Consider the following 17253-nt stretch of genomic DNA (forward strand, 5'->3'; position numbering starts at 1 on the left):
GGCCTGAGGATCATGGAAGTTACCCAGCATCCCTAGGCTCACACCCGCAGATGCCAGCAGCACTCACCTACCCTACCATTCTCCAAACAACCAAGGATGTCTCTAGACATTGCCAAATATCTCCTGGGGAACAAAACCATCGCCAGCTGAGAACCACTGCTCTAGGCTATGTGATTTTTCTTGGGTTTGCGTTGGCTATAATTATGCAGATCTGAAATAGACAAGCTCATATCACCACATTTGAGCAGAACTGTCAGGAGAACACTGTTCCTTGTGAGCATCCTCCCTACTCCCCCTGACCGCCTCTGTTGGGTCTGAGGTGATCTGTTTTAACATCACAATGGAATGCAGGTTTGTAAGTGTCCTGAGAGCAATTCTTCCATGAACTACCCGTCTCTCCTTATCAGGAGACCCTGGAAGTCTTTCTCTCAGGGACAGGAGTGCTCATTTCCCACCCCTGCTGGGAGAGCAAGCTGGAGAGGAAATCCAGGAATGGATCATAAAACAAGGCCTAAACTTTACCTAAATATACTTTTGTTTTACCTCTGTTAATAGCACTTAGTGATATATGTATTTTAACTTGCTTTTCTTCTGCTTTCCGGATTCTACCCTCCGTGAATAACAGAAAAGAGGCTTGGCCAGGAAAGACAGGCACTACAGCCTGGTGGACAGTTCCTTTCGAACACCCCGCACTGCAGTCCGGGCTAGCCTGATAAAACAAAAAGACTTCACGTCATTCTAATTGGACATTGCAGTGGTCTTCTTTTATCTGAACCCGCAACAGATCGAATCCAATTGTATCAAGGGATTCCAGAAAGTTTTTCAATGAGTGCAAGTGGCTGTAAGGGGGTGGAAAAAGAAATTCTGTGGAACTTACTCAACTGAGCCAAACCAAACCGATCCCCACTGAGTTGATACCAACTCCTGGCAACCTGAGCTCCCTGGCGTTTCTTGGCTATAATCTCTATGGAAGCACATAGCCAAGCCTCTCTTCTGTGAAGCCACTGCTGCATTTGAACTACCAACCTTTTGGTAAGTTGGTGGTGGTGCCATCGAGGCAGCTCTAATTCATAGTGACCCTATATACCGTGTTTCCCCGAAAGTAAGACATCCCCTGAAAATAAGACCTACTAACAGTTTTGCCTCTCACTGAAATATAAGGCATCCGCCCGAAAATAAGGCCCCCCAGAAGCTACCCTAACTCTGGACTGTAGCAGCAGGCGCAGCTCACTGCTGGCTGCAGCGCAGCCGGAGCAGACAGGAAGTGCGAGGTCTCTTTTAATAAAACAATAAACAAGTACCATATTCTTCTTCATGGAAAAATAAGATATCCCCTGAAAATAAGACCTAGCGCATCTTTTGGAGCAAAAATTAATATAAGATACTGTCTTATTTTCAGGGAAACAGGGTACCAGCGGCTGAAACACTGTCAGGTGCATTCTCACAATTGTTCTTATGTTTGAGCCCATTATTGGAGCCGTGATGTCGATCCACCTCATCGAAGGGCTTCCTCTTTTCCCTGCCTCGCTGCTTGACCAAGCAGGGTGTCCTTCTCCAGGGACTGTTCTCTGCTGACAACATGTCCAAAGTATATGAGCTGAAGTCCTGCCAGCCTTGCTCCTGAGGAGCATTCTGGCTGTACTTCTTCCAAGACAGAGCTGTCTGTTCCTTTGGCAGTCCGTGGGACTCGCTGTGTTCTTTGATGGAGTGCGAACAGTTTGTGCTCAAGTGAAAGAGGAGGGTCTTGTGAGGCTGCAACTCTCGTGGAGCCAGAGAAGGCCGGATCCTCTTGCTTAGGGATGAACCTTGTTTTTAGCCCCTTCTCTGTTCCCCGTCTTGCTGCTTCTCCACTCCTGCGTCCACAGTGAACACTATATTCTGTCAATTGGCTAAAGGATTCTAGAGAGGAATTAGCTTAGTCCCCCTCTTCTTTGCAAGCCAATCCCATCAGTTAGACTCTGCTTGGATCAGGGGGGATCTTCCCAGTCCAGTCAGCGGTAGCCAGGGCTTGAGGAAAAGTGGGGTCCCATCTTCCAAAAATGAAGAGGCTGAGCCTGGAGTATCCCCCGCATGGTGGGACTACAGTATAAGTGAGCAGGCATCCTAATGTCAATGTACTGCTAGCGTTGGAGAGGTGAGGAAAAAAATGGGGGTGACCAACTGTCCCAGTTTGCCCGGTATGATCCAGTTTTAGCACTGCAAGTCTCATGTCTAAGGAAAACCCCTCACACCTGCAAACCTGGACAAGTGGTCAACCAAATCATGGGCCCAGCTGGAGCACAGCAGGCAGTGGGGATCTGCAGCACAGAGCATGGCTTGGGGGTCCCACGGGAGGCCTTCTAGCACAATCTGAGGACAGGACACTCCCAGAGGCTCCTCATGCAGTGTTCTGTTACCCACGACCGAACCCATGGTCAAATGGGACACCAAAGATGATACTAGCCACCACATTCGCTCTGCCTGAGCTGGCCTGCCTCTTACTACCAATGGGTGTCAACACTGTAAGTCCTACCAGGCCGAGTGGGCTCGCCGTCAATAAGAAACAGGTACAAACATATGCATTTTCTTTTTTTTTTTTTGTACATTCTTCCTAAACGTGCTAACTGACAAAGATATCATTTTTCTTTCTTTTTTTTTTCCCCCCACACTGCATCTTTTGCAAAAGGGAAAAACCTGGCTACTCAGTTTCTGGCACGAAACACGTTGTCGGTAACTGTCAGTCTCACCGACAAGCTTCTGTTTCTCACGGTCGGTGACGTCGTCGTTGTGGCTTGTGGTAGGAACAGGAACCTGAGGCGTGGGGGGAGGTGGGTGTTCTCTTCCCATTGGGTTCCTGGGTAAGTGCTAACAGATTGGGGCTCTTATCCAAGTATGAAAGATTTTGAATCCTTGGTAGTATGGGGGAAAGAAGTGAGAGGATTTATGATGATGAGATGATGAAATACTTGATCAATGCATCATAGAATCGAATGCTTTTTTTTTTTGTATTTTAAATACCATGCCAATGTCAAATGTGTGATGGTGTCTTTTGTCTCCTGGTAGTGTGGGTTGCAAGGAGCCCTGGTGGCTCAATTGTTAAAGTGGCTCAGCTGCAAATGGAAAGGCTGGCAGTTCAAACCTCCCCAGTTACTCTGTGGGAGAAAGATCTGGCAATCTGCATAAAGATGACTATCAAGAAAACCCCACAGGGCAGTTCCTTTCTGACACAGGCAGCTACTGTAAGGAGCCAACAGCAATAGTCTAGAACACAGGACTCGGTCAAGTTAATAGACATCGCACTTAATTTTTCCATTTTTGTTAAATAAAACCCTTTGCCTCTTAAAAAGAAATTTTGTCAACAAATATTAGCTGGGTATGATCGAAAACCAAACCTGCTACTGTCTACTTAAGTAGAGTCCAATGCATAGAAACCCTGTGGGGCAGAATATAACTTGTTGCATAGGGTTTGCACAACTGGAATCTTTATGGAAGCAGACAGCCCTATCTTCCTCCTGCAGAGCGACCGGTGGGCTTGAACCACCCACCTTTTGGTACTTGACCAAGCACTTAACCAATGCATTACCAGGGCTCCTTAGGTGGTCATAATACGGAAGTTGAAATAACTCAGTAGTAATAATAAACCAAAAAGACAAACTCACTGCCATGCCGACTCATAGCGATGCTACATAGGGCAGGGTAGAACTGCCCCATGGGTTTCCAAGACTGGAACTGTGAAAGGGACTAGAAAGCCTCGTCTTTCTGCTTTGAAGCGGCTGGTGGTTTCAAACTGCTGACTTGCTGACACGTAGCCATTGCTCCCCCAGTAATAACACAAAATTCCATTCACGGTTGTGAACAGTGGTGGGTTCCTGGTAGAACCCTTGCCTTGCATGCTGGAGCCCAGGGTTTAATTCCTGGCCAGCGCTCCTCATGGGCAGCGGCCACATGTTGCTATGACGAGGCACAGGTTTCCGTGGAGCCTCAGATGGATAAGGAAAGGTGGCCTGGTGATCTTAATGCCCCGAATCAGCCCATGCAAACCCTCTGAATCACAACATCCCACTTTGGAACTGAACACGGGGAGGGCCCAGGTCCCGGCAGGCTTTTGCATGAGGTCTCTGCGGGTCTCCTACCTACTGAACAACTACCAAAGGAAGCAAACTGGCCACTGGCTCTGCTTCTATTCTAAAGTCCCAACAGCCACCAGGAACTTCAAAGGATCGGAGTTGCCAAAGAGGCGTTCCTGAAGGAAGCTGGGAGCGTGGGCTCTCTTTACCTTGGGTACATCCGCCAGCTCCACATGTTCCTACATAAGAACACCTACGCCGCTGGGGCTGATGATTTGAAATTTTGAATGATGTGTGATGATTTGTGCAAGATGACAGCCTCCCCCTGGGGCTGAGCTGTGGTGGCTGGAACCAACCACACAGCCAGGCGCGGATGCTGTGCTCAGTGAGGGGGTGCACTGGTCCTGCTTCCTCCCAAACCTGCAAGATTAGGAGGCGCAGGCAGCCTGCGAAGGTGGGGCCTGTTCCTGTTGCTTACTGAAGCCCCATTCCCCCTGCGCCTCATGAGAGCTCAGTGTGCTCTACGGCCAACTGCAAGGTTGGAGGTTTGAGTCCATCCAGAGGCACTGGGGGTGGGGGGTGGGGGAAGGCCTGATGACCTTTCTGAAAACCAGCCATTGAAAACCCTCTGGAGCACAGTTCTCCGCCTTGTGGCAGGAGTGGGAGCTGACTGCCAGCACTGGGTGAGACCCTTACAGCACAGACACAAACGGTGGCTTCTACATGCTCATCTAGGGAGGAGAGAGGGACGGGACCAGAGAGACACAGAGAGTGATCTGGTGCTACAGTGGTTAAGCTGCTAACGAAAGGTTTTCTGACAAGATCTGGGACCTTCAGGGCGAGTTCATGGCCACAGACTAACTGAAAGGCTTTCGGTTAGAACATGCCAACTACGCCCTACAGTGGTTCTCAATCTTCCTCATGCCATGACCCTTTAATACAGTTCCTTATGTTGTGGTGAACCCCTGACAAAAACATTATTTCCGTTGCTACTTCATCACTGTCATCTTGCTACTGTTATGAATTGGGTGACCCCTGTGAAAGGGTCGTTTGACCCCCAAAGGGGTCACGACCCACAGGTTGAGAACCACTACCCTAGGAGCAAGCTGTGGCGATCTGCTTCTGCCAGGATTTGCAGCCTGAGGTTTCTACAGGGCAGCCCTACTATGTCCCAGCGTGTCACTAAGAGACGGAATCAACTAAAGCACAATAGGTTTGTTCTTTTGGATTTGGGCTTTTATATATTTCTTCATTCCATTTACTTTACAGTTAAATTTCTTAGTGTTCCTAATGTAATCGTAATACATGTACAAATTTCCAAGTTCAAACTGTACTGAAACATACAATGAAGAGTAAGTCTCCCTTCTCCAAGTTTTGGTCTCCTAGTTCTTCTCCCAATATGCGACCACCATTACAAATGTTATTAATATCTGTCCAATATTAATATTTTATGCAAATATAAGCATGTCTATACATATGTATAGTCCCCATTTTTACAAAAAATGGTGACATGCCACACATTGCTCTACACTATGCTTCTGTATTTAACTTTTTTGAGATGTTGTCTAGTCATAGGCACTTGCCAAAAAGAATAGACAGACCCATTTACCCTTGATTTAGGGTACAAAAGAGACCCCAATCTCAAATATAATTTAAGGAAAACATTTATTAAGTCTTTTTTTTAAATCATTTTATTGGGGGCTCGTACAACTAACTCATTAAGTCTTAAAAGGGACAAAGACAACACAAAGACACAGATGAGACAACACATCATCCAGATGAGAGAGGCCGTTAGCACGAGATCTGAATGGCATCTGAGGATTCGGTCAGGAGGCTAGTTAAATAAGGCATGGAACAAAGGAAACTGTCACAAGTTCATGGCTGGGGCCTGGTCACTACATCAGTTACAGGTGGGTCTACAGAAGCAGGAACAGGGCCATGATTGGGACACAGACATTATGTTAGTTAGTAGATCTTACAAGATGGGTCCAGGGCCTTCTAAGCCAAGTAGTCAGGGCACTACTGATAGGCATGACTCATTGTTACACAACCCCCAGTCCTGTCCCCTGTACAGTGATCTGCACCTAGGACATACCCAGGCTAAGGCCCTAAGAGATACCGTCCCTCCCTGGGCAGGCTGGAAAGGGGTGGATGGAATTCACTTTCTAATGCATTCTGCCTGAGGGCAAGATTATCTATATCCTTGGTTAGGGATCAGAAGGAATTTAATGGAGGCTTCATCCACATGGGGACTCTACAAATGTATGTGGGGCTTTCACTGTCAGTCATAGCCTTCTGCAAACAGAATGCTCAGGATTTAAGTGCTAATGCACCTATACCTAGTTTCCCCCAATGGTAAAAATCTTGCACAACTAGAATATAATTGGACAACTAAGCCACTGATATTGGTACAATCTGTTCATCAGATTTGTATTTCAATTGCTTACCATTTCTGTGTTGTGCAGACCTGGACATACAGGTGATTTGACAGTGAAGACTGGTGGGGGAGGTAGGGGTTAATGCTTGAAATCATTCATTATAATAAAACTGGAATGTTGTTATATATTACATTTTTCTGGTCATGTCATTGCCTTTTGTATTCCTTTTATATTGCTGCTCTAATAAAGCATCACACACAAATTTCACAGCTTCAAAGAATGGACATCTGTTATCTTACCGTTCTAGAGACGACGAGTCTGAAATGGGCCTCAAACATCTAACGTAAACGTTGTGTTCCTTCTGGAGGCTCTGCAGGAGGAGCTGTGTCCTTGCCTTTTCCAGCTTCTAAAGGTTACTTGCAATCCGTGGTTCCTGGCCCATCTTCCAACTTCAAAGTCAGCAACGTACCATCTTCAAATCGTTTTGGAGCTCCCTTGCTTGCCTCCCTCTTTCACTTAGGACTCTTGTGACTGTATTGGGCCCACTTGAATCATCCAAGAGAAACTCCCGACCTCAAGGTCAGCTGATAAACCATCTGAATTCCATCTGCCACCTCAGTTCTCTCTTGCCCTCAAACGTAACATAGACACATGTTCTAGGGGTTAGGACTTAGATATCTTTGGATAGTCATCCTTCTACCTACCACACCATCCATCCACCGTTTACTAAATACCAACTACCTGCTAGTTAAAGCAAAACCAAAAGGAGTTGCCTTCCGATCCATTAGGACTCTTGGAGATCTTGTAGTGTGTCAGCACAGACCTGATTGACCTCAAACCTCCAACATTTTGGTTAGCAGCCAAGCCTGGTCACCACTGAGGGATGCTGAGACCCCAAACCCAATTCTTCTGCAAAGCCCTTCTCGCTGTAAAGCCTTCATAAACTCCTTTCTTCTTGTCCAGGCCAGAATCGATGAAATTATGCCTCTGGGTTCCATAACATCTGGGGTATCATAGCTCCATCATAGCGTCTATCATCTCATGCTACTACTGGTTCCTCCACCTGTGGCAGTTACAAAATTTCATGTCTGCTTGATCAATAAAGTGAAGAGATGGAGTTTGGCCTGTCAATCAGGTCACAGCCTGATGATGCTTCCTGATGGGCGTGGCCGTCTCAGGAGGTTTCTGGGAACTTCCTCTCTTTCTCCCTGGAGGTGGGCCACACACTCTCTCGGCTACATATTCCTGTTGACAAACCACATGGAGCCACACTGATGGCAGCCAGAGCCCTGGAGATGGTTCCACCGGCATTGGATCCACAAGACTTTCCACCTACTGGCCTGTCATCTTCGTATGTGCTGCCTGAGTCTGAAGAGGAATTTATGGGCTAATATCAGACTTACACCCTTGATCTGGACTGGGCTGGGATGTTTTCTTAATACACAATTACACTTTGATATAAAGCTTTTTCCTATACATATATGAATATCTCGGGATTTGTTTCTTTAGTCAGCCTGGCCCACCACATTACCAGCCACAGGACATCTGGACCATATCATGCTCATTTTTATAGTCATGTCTGCAGTTCCAGGGCATCTAATAAGCATGTGAACATCTGGGTGAATGAATGACAGCAGTGATCCCCATTTTCTCCTCAAACTTGTGAATTTGCTGTCCCTGTACCTTTAGACTCTTTCTCAGAGTCTAAATATCAGATATGGATTAAATTAAATAATCGGTGATTAGAAAGGGAAGGAAATAGGCAAGGAAAATGGTATATTTTTGAAAATCATTTTATTGGCACATAATCCACATAATGTCACACGAGGGAAAGGGTATTTATATAGTACTGGGAACACAGAGTAAGAAAAGGTAGATTAAACAAGTATTTTTATTATAATGATGGGATAACTGCTCCTTTGCCAAGCTGTGCGGGTGATGGGGATGTGCAAGCACGCACACACACACACAATCTCTCTGAATATTTAAGTGGGGTTTACAATTTCTGTTAGTACTTGAAGACTGTGGGAAGGAGCTAAACGCAGCACTACCCACACAGGAGGTCGCATCGTGCCCATCAATTTATTTTGATCTCATGGAAGGCGTTTCGCAGCGTTCATCAAGAAATAGCTCAAGGAAAAGAACACTGAGATTATGTAAAAATGAACCCCAGTGATTTAAACCCATTAACCTTACATAATAAGATTTCAAACATAGCGCTGTAATTTCAAAAATACAAAAAAACTTTAATAATTTGAACTCTCGATTTCATAAATGCTACTTGAATTTTGCAAAGAAAAAGTTCAACTGGAGAATGATTTTTTTTTATTTTAAATCATTTTACTGGGGGCTCATACAACTCTTATCACAATCCACACATACATCATGTCAAGCACTTTTATACATTTGTTTCCCTCATCATTCTCAAAACATTTACTTTCTACTTAAGCCCTTGGTATCAGCTCATTTTCCCCTCCCTCCCCGCTCCCCTCTCCCCATGAACCCTTGATAATTTATAAATTATTATTATTTTGTCATATCTTATACCATCCAATATCTCCCTTCATCCACCTCTCCGCTGTCCGTCCCCCAGGTAGGAGGTTATATGTAGATCCTTGTAATCTGTTCCCCCTTTCTTCCTCACCTTCCCTCCTCCCTCCTGGTATCGCCACTCTCACCACTGGTCCTGAGGGGATCATCTGTCCTAGATTCCCTGTGTTTCTGGTTCCTATCTGTACCAGTGCACGTCCTCTGGTCCACCTGGATTTGTAAGGTAGAAGTGGGATCAGGATAGTGGGGTGGGGGAGCATTCAAGAACTAGAGGAAAATTCTATGTTTCATCATTGCTACACTGCACCCTGACTGGCTCGTCTCCTCCCCACGACCCTTCAGAAAGGGATGTCCAATTTCCCACAGATGGGCCCAGGTCCCCACTCTGCACTCCCCATCATTCACAATGCTATGATTTTTTTGGTTCTTTGATGCCTGATACCTGATCCCTTCGACGCCTCGTGATCTCACAGGCTGGTGTGCTTCTTCCATATGGGCTTTGTTGTTTCTCAGTTAGATGGCCGCTTGTTTATCTTCAAGTCTATAGGACCCCAGATGATAGTGGGGACCATCAGCTTTCTTCACCACATTTGTTTATGCACCTGCTTTGTCTTCAGCAATCGTGTCGGGATAGGCTGGTGTGCTTCTTTAGAGAATAATGTTTTAATACCTTCAAGTATGGTTAGTCGTTTGAATGGTAGGTGGGGGCCCAATATAACTAAGCCAAAGCCTAGACCAATGATGATGATGATGATGATGATGATGATATGATGATGAGGATGATGACGGCTATTAACGCTAGCAGTTGTTAGTATTCATTAGTGCTGGCTATGTGCCAGCTGCTGCTTGAGGTATCTGAGGATTCAGCAATGGGCACATTGACGAATAACCATTAAGAGGCAACATGTACTGAGCTCTACCGTTGGGCCAGGTCCTGAGCAAAGTGCTCTCGCATTGGTGCTTTCATTCCACCGTCAAAACTCTTGCGAGCTACTAGTATTGCATTATTTTCATCTCACAGACACAGAAACTATGCTGCTGAGAGGCAAGTAGCTCTTCTGACACCAACAAAACCAAAGCTGGACTTTACTCAAGTCTATCAGATTTGGGAAGGAACACAGCAATTGAGTATGAGTGGCTGCTGGCAATGTTCCCTTAGAGCATGAATCACCTGCCATTGGACGCTGACTCCAACGTACGGTGACCAGTGCGCTGAAGAAGAGAATTGCTCCATAGAGCTTTTTTCAACGCTGGGGCCTTTCTGAATTAGATCATCAGAACTTTCTCGTGGGGCACATGTGGGTGGGTTGAAACGGCCAACTTCTCAGGTCATGGTCAAGAGCTCAGCCATTTGCACTACCCAGGGAGCAAGCCCGTGGTAAAGCTTGCCCTCTCCCTTCACTTAAGCATTCCATCTGTATGCCTAGCACAGAGGGAAACCTCCGTACAGTCCTTCCAAACAATATTCCAGAACATTTCAATTAATGGAACCCAACCAATAAACTTAGAGCAGAGTGGCAACTAACGGTCGGGTTCTGGAAACATAAGTGTGATGGTAGAGCCAGGACAGAAAAAGAGGGGTCAGAGCAACTGGAAAAGTCCAATGAAATTCTCTCTTCCTGTCCTCTTCCCACCCGCCCCTCCAGTCTGATCTGGTTCCCTTTCACTCACCTCTCAGCTACCCCACTCAGTGGAAGAAATTCAGAACGCTGTGGTATTCATAAGAAGAGATTTCTGCAGTCCTGGTTTGGCTTATTTAAAGGCTTGTGTGTGCCCCCACCTTTTTTAAGATTCTGCAAGATGTTTAACGGAGCCCTTGGGCAGAGTGTGTTTTAGAGTACATTACTTGCCCTCCCCTTGTTAGCCCAGGATGGGCAGCCTGACCCTCGGAGACATGCCTATGTCAGCGCTGGATACAAATTGGGGTATTAGGATCTCACAGACATAAGGCAAACCCTGACTGCTTGGTTGGAGGTCCGTAAACCAATCTTGTGAACTTTTCTAACCTGCTAGAATGTGCACAAATTACAGAACACTATCACTGATCTCACACGCAAGTAAAAGTTTACTTTCTACAATAGTTTACTTTATCCGATATAAAAGTTATTCTCCCACAACGGTTCCAGCAGTACCTGGACAGGGAGCTGCCAGAAGGTTAGGCTGGATTCAGAAGACAATGTAGAATAAGAGATAGAACTACCGGCGTCAGGGCATCTGGACTGAAAGCAGAGATCAGCAGAAAGATGTTGCTTTTGTTTTATTGATTATGCCAAGGCATTCGACTATATGGATCACAACACACTACAGATAGTCTGGAGAAGAAAGGGGAATCCAGAACACTTCATTGTGCCCATTTGGAACTGGTACATGGATCAAGAGGCAGCTGTGTGAACAGAACAATGGAATACTGCATGGTGTAAAATCGGGAAAGGTGTGTGACAGGGTTGTATCCTCTTGCCATACTTATTCAATCTATATGCTGAGAAAATCATCAGAGAATCTGACTTATATGAAGAAGAATATGGTATCAGGATTGGAGGAAGGCTTACTAAAAACCAGCGATAGGCAGATGACACAACCTTGCTTGCTGAAAGTGAGGAGGACTTGAAGCACTTGCTGATGAAGATCAAGGACTGCATCCTTCAGTATGAATTAAAACTCATTGTAAAGAATCCAAAACCCTCACAACTGGAGCAGTAGTAACATCATGAGAAACAGAAAAGATTGACCTTGTTGTCCAGGATTTCATCTTGGTTAGATCCATAACCAATGCTCACAGAAGTAGCAGTCAAGAAATCAAATGGAGCTTTGCATTAGGTAAATCTGAAGCACAAGACCTCTTTAGAATATTGAAAAGCAAGGATGTTATTTTGCGGACTAAAGTGCACTTGGCCCAGGCCCTGGTATTTCAATGGTGTCTTACGCATGTGAAAGTCGGATGCTAAATAAGGGAGGAAAAAGAAAATCCAATGCATTTGAGCTATGGCAAAGAATCTTGGAAGTACCACAGACTGCCAAAAGAACAAACAGGTCTGTCTTAAAAGTACAGCCACAATGATCCTTGGAGGCAGGGTGGTGAGACTTCGTCTCCTGTACTTTGGACATGTTATCAGGAGAGACCAGTCCCTGGGGAAGGACATCATGTTGGGCAAACTGAAAAAGAAGACCCTTGACAAGATGGATTGACACTGGGGCTGCAACAATGGGCTCGAACATAAGAACAATTGTGAGGATGGTGCAGGGCCAGGTGATGTTTCATTGTGTTGCATGTCGGGTCATCATGGATCAGAACCGACTCGATGGCACCTAACAACAACAATAACAACAACAACACAGAGTGCATATTCTAATCACGGTCCCTTCTCTGCTTCTGTAGTCCCGCCTACAACTCTGATGAACTGATCTCCTGCCCATCAGGATGCCCTTGCTATGTCCCTTTCTTCTCCACGTCTTAGTTCAGTGGACGTGTGTCTATGAACCCCTGGACACCCTTATGGTTTCGCGCTGTCTCCCTCATCTAGATCCTTTGTCTTGTTTTGTCTTTGTCCTGTTTAAGACTTATCAAATGTGTCTTTCTGGTGGGTTGTATTTTGGACTACTAATCTACTACTACTACAAGATCAGCAGTTGGAAACCACCAGCCGCTTCTCAGGAGAAAGATGAGGCTTTCTACTCCAGTAAAGACCGTCTCAGAAACCTACATGGACCATCTTATAGGGCCACTATGACTGGATGGCAGTGAGTTTGGTGTTTGACAAATTGCATTTGAATGTGGGGTCTCTTTCAGTCCCTAGGATAATTTTATAAGTATACTCAATATATTCCACATATTGCAAGTATACTAAAATCCTGTTCAACGTAATTCTGATACATAGATGCTTGACTGGGTCTAGGGAATGTCAGCTTTCTTAGAGAAGGATGTACTTCTAGCTCTTAGTAATTTGAGCTAAAAACAGATCTATCCGGCTCAATTTTCAGCCCAACAATAGACATGTCTATGGGGGAATAATAACACTTACCTTAGAACAATAAGGTACATTTACATTAGATTAATCAACCCTTTAAGATGAGGATGCCGGGAAGGGGAGCAGTGATCCTAGGAGGGTAAAGGAAGGGGGAGGGAGTAAGGGGGAAACGATCACAATAATTGATGTATGGCCCCCCTCCCAGGGGGACGGACAGCAGAAAAGTGGATGAATGGAGACAGGGGTCGGTGTAAACATGGGGAAAAAAAGAATAATTTATAAATTATCGAGGGGACATGGGGGAAGGAGGAAAAAAAGTGAGGAGCTGATACCGAGGGCTCAAGTAGAAAGAAAATGTTTTGAAAAAGATGTTGACAACAGATGTACAGATGTATTTGACACAATGGATATATGTATGGATTGTAAGCCCCCAATAAAATAAAATTTTTTTTAAAAGATGAGGATGCTAAAATTGAGCATGATGGTGAACGCACAACTCTTTTTTAATATATTTAAATAATTGAATTGTATGGTATATGAATTATATGTCAATAAAATGGTCTTTAAAATTTTAGAGATCAAACGAAGAGTATTGACCCAAGGACAAAATTCAGAAGGGTTTGAAAGTAGGAGGAATAAGGAAGGAAAGAGGAAGCCCAGGGAGAAAGCAGGTAAGTGGCAGCACATTGAGGGGCTTGCGATGGATGAAATGAAACAGAATGTGTATGAACTGCTGAATGTAAAGCTGATGGTAATATGCTCTGTAAGCCTTCGGTGTGAAAAGAATCTAATTCAATAATACTATCCAGAGGGAAAGGTTATATTTTCATACATGCAGCATTGAGCTACTAACCTCAAGGTTAGCAGTTCAAAACCAGCAGCTGCTCTGTGGGAGAAAGATGAGGCTTTCTCTCCTGTGAAGAGTTACAGTCTGAGAAATCCACAGGGGCAGTTCTATCCTGCCCTCTAGGGTCCTATGAGTCAGAACTGACTAGATGGCAGTGTTTGTTTTGTGGTATTGCTTTAGAAAGCCTTTGTTGTACCAACCATTTTTTTCTTTTACAGTACACGCTTCACAAAATTTTTTAAGTAAAATATTTATACTTGACAAGCCAGCTGTTACTTTTGTCAAATAAATTAATGCACTAATGGAGGCTGACTCCACGTCTTTCTTCCATGAAGTAGCCAGTGGGTTCAAACTACTGACCTTGTGATAGCAGTAAAGTGCTTAATCACTGTGCCACTAGGGATTTGGGAGGCATTCCTAGTCAATGTTTAAATTTTAATGAATGTAATAAATTTTACTTGGTTTACAAATTAAAAAATTAATTAATTAATTAATTAATGCACTAAATGAATTAATGGCAATAGCAAGCTGATAACTTAGTATCATAAGTTTAGTATTATAAACTCAAGCAATGGGCTTCATGTTTGCTGGCTTACTCATTGATTAATTTTAGAAGAACTCATACCAGCGAGTCGATTCTGGCTCATATTGACCCTACAAGACAGAGTAGCGCTGCCGCTGTGGATGTCTGAGGCTGAGCAGAATTCGCCTCCTCCTTCTATCAAGGAGCAGCTGGTGGTTCCAATGGCTGGCCTTGTTGGCAGCCCCAGGTGCCACCCATGACACCTCCTGCAGGGCCTGATTCAAGACGAGGGTAGATGAGCTCAAGTCACACTCTTCAGTACATGAAATGAGAGTGTCAAGATGAGCCAAGACATTCAGAAAAACAAAACCATCTGATTTTATCTTCAAACACTGGCCTGTTGCTTTAGTATTAAAATAACTGTGGTATTTGTGTTCAGAGCCAAAATTCTTGCCTCCGTAGAAAAAGAATGCCTTTCTTTGGCATTGGTTAAATAAATCATTCAGCATCTATCTTAACTGTTTCAATATTAAAAAAAAAAAAAAGCTTCCTGTCCTTGTCAATAAATAATCTACTCTGGCGGGGTGAAGGGGTGGGGGTGGGGAGAGGAGCTGATACCAAGGGCTCAATAGAAAGTAAATGTCTTGAAAAGAACAATGGCAACATATGTACAAATATGCCTGATACAACTGATGTATGGATTGTAATAAGAGTTGTAAGAGTCCCCCCAATAAAATTATCTTTTAAAAATAAATAAATAATAAAATTCGCTAAAATCCAAAAAAATAAATAAATAATCTGCTCTGCCCTCAATTAGAAAAAAATAACTTGCAGATCTGGCCATCTACATATAGGCCCATACATCCATTTTATTGGAGACATTCTGAATTATGTCTATGAATAATGTTTCCTGTCTAATTGGATACCCTAGCAGGCTGAACATTGTAAACAGGAAAGGCTTTATGTCACTCCCTTTAAAGAGGTGGCTCCTAACACCACAGCTTCCCCAAGCTCCAGAGTGGCCCATCTAGCTGCTCCAGTACTCCATGTGTCCCAAACAGAACTCAGCTTTTGCCTCAAAGCAGCCAGGCAGGGTCCAAAGGTGAGTCATCTCCGACCCCTCTCTGTCATTCACTTGCTATATTTAAGTCGTGACCGAGTACCAACCCCATCAACAGCCCCCAAACTGGCTTCACCACTGCCCATCCCTGACTCTTCACTCCAGCACCAAAGTTCTCTTCCTAGAGCGCAGATCTGGTTATGTTTCTTACCAACTAAAAACCTTACCGTTTCGTCCCCATTTTCTATGTCAAGTTGATTCCAACCCATAGTGACCCTGTGCACAACAGAACGCAACACTGCCCGGTCCTGCGCCATCCTCGCAATTGTTCCCACGCCTCCGTCCACTGTTGCAGCCACTGGGTCAACCCATTGTGTTGGGGGACTTCCTCCTTTCCTCTGCCCCTCCACTGTACCAAGCATGATGTCCTTCTCCGTTTTCTATAGAGTAGTCCAAACTTCTTAGGATAGTACCTATACTGTAGTTTGGCCCTAATTCCCCCACTCCCTCTGCCTTCTCATGAGTCCTTTGTGCCTTGTTCTAGTACTCTAGTAGCCCCAGAAAATAGACTTTGAAATAAAACAAGTTCTGTAATGGATCTCTTTAAAATCCCTGGGAGAATCATCTGAGTGATTAATACACACAGATGCTGTGTTAGTCTGGATTGACTAGAAAAACAAAACCAGAGATGCTCCTATATGTCTAAGAGAGAACTTTATATCAAGAAGTAATTGTGCATCAATAAAATATCCCAGCCCAATCCAGATCAAGTCCATAAGTTCGATATTAGCCCATGAATTCCTCTTCAGATTCACGCAGCACATGCAATGATGCCAAATGCAGGAAGAGCACTGGCCGGTGAATGAAAAGTCCCGTGGATCCAATGGCAGTGGACGCCATCTCCAGGGCTCTGGGTGCCAACAGTGTGGCTCCATGCGGCTTGTCAAGGGGAAGGTGAAAGCAAAGAGAGTGTGTTCTCACCTCTGGGAGAGAGGAAATCCCCAGAATCCTCATGAGAAGGTCACACCCACAAGGAGGCACCAGGCTGTGACCTGCTTGACAGGCTAGACTCTGCCCTTCCACTCTGGATACCCTCAAGTTGACATGAGCGCATGTAACTTCTGCAGATGCTAACCGAGAGGTTGGAGCTTTTAGTCCACCCAGCTGTGTCTGAGCAGCTGTGCTTCTAGCAACGGAGGAGCAGGAAAAACTAGAGAACAAAGCTCCTTTGGTCCACGAGAGCCTGAAGAAGTTTTTAAACACGAAAGACAGTGTGCTGGTGGCAGAATTTCTTGTTTTTCAACCTGGACTTGACCCTGGCTGTTTTCCAACCTGAAGCCAGCACATTTTGGGCTTGAAGGCCGGGAGACTTTGGCCCGCGATGTGGGCATCATCCAGGCGGAAGGCACCATGGGCCGCCCGCTGTTACTGGAAGTGGTCAGGTGCTGCCAGCAGCAGAAGAAAGGGCCACCCAGTGGGGAGGGTGCACTGGACCAGTCTGATGTACATTCCCCACCAAAATCACCCGAGGGCAAAATGAGCTCGCATGTGGTTCCGAGGTATAAAGGACAAGATCAAGGTCAAGGTCAAGCGCAGGGAAGCAGGGACAAGTCTGGTGAAAAGAAGTCCAGTGAGGCCAGCCAGAGACAGGAGCTTCTCCTCCGCAGAGCCCAGGAGCCGGAGCGGCCGCCACGCACTCCCTCCCGAGCAGCTCGCCCGACAGGGCCTTGCCCTGCCCAGAGGAAGGGGACTCCTTCTTGGACGACCCCATCCCCGAAGCCAGAAAAAAACGTCCTCTGGAGACATGAACCCGGCAAGCAGGCGGGCAGCCTGGCCTCGCTCTCAGACGCACCGCGCGTGAAGGGTGGGCTCAGCTCCCTGGCG

At 45.3% G+C, this 17253-nt stretch overlaps 1 pseudogene; it reads left to right on the plus strand.

Moving 5' to 3' along the window:
- The window catches only part of LOC101653240, a 39274-nt pseudogene extending 22021 nt beyond the window's left edge, over positions 1 to 17253 (plus strand).

The sequence above is a fragment of the Echinops telfairi genome, unplaced genomic scaffold (genome assembly GCF_000313985.2).
Source record: "Echinops telfairi isolate 266 unplaced genomic scaffold, ASM31398v2 ScPeMD7_2291;HRSCAF=2852, whole genome shotgun sequence".
Lineage (NCBI taxonomy): Eukaryota > Metazoa > Chordata > Mammalia > Afrosoricida > Tenrecidae > Echinops > Echinops telfairi.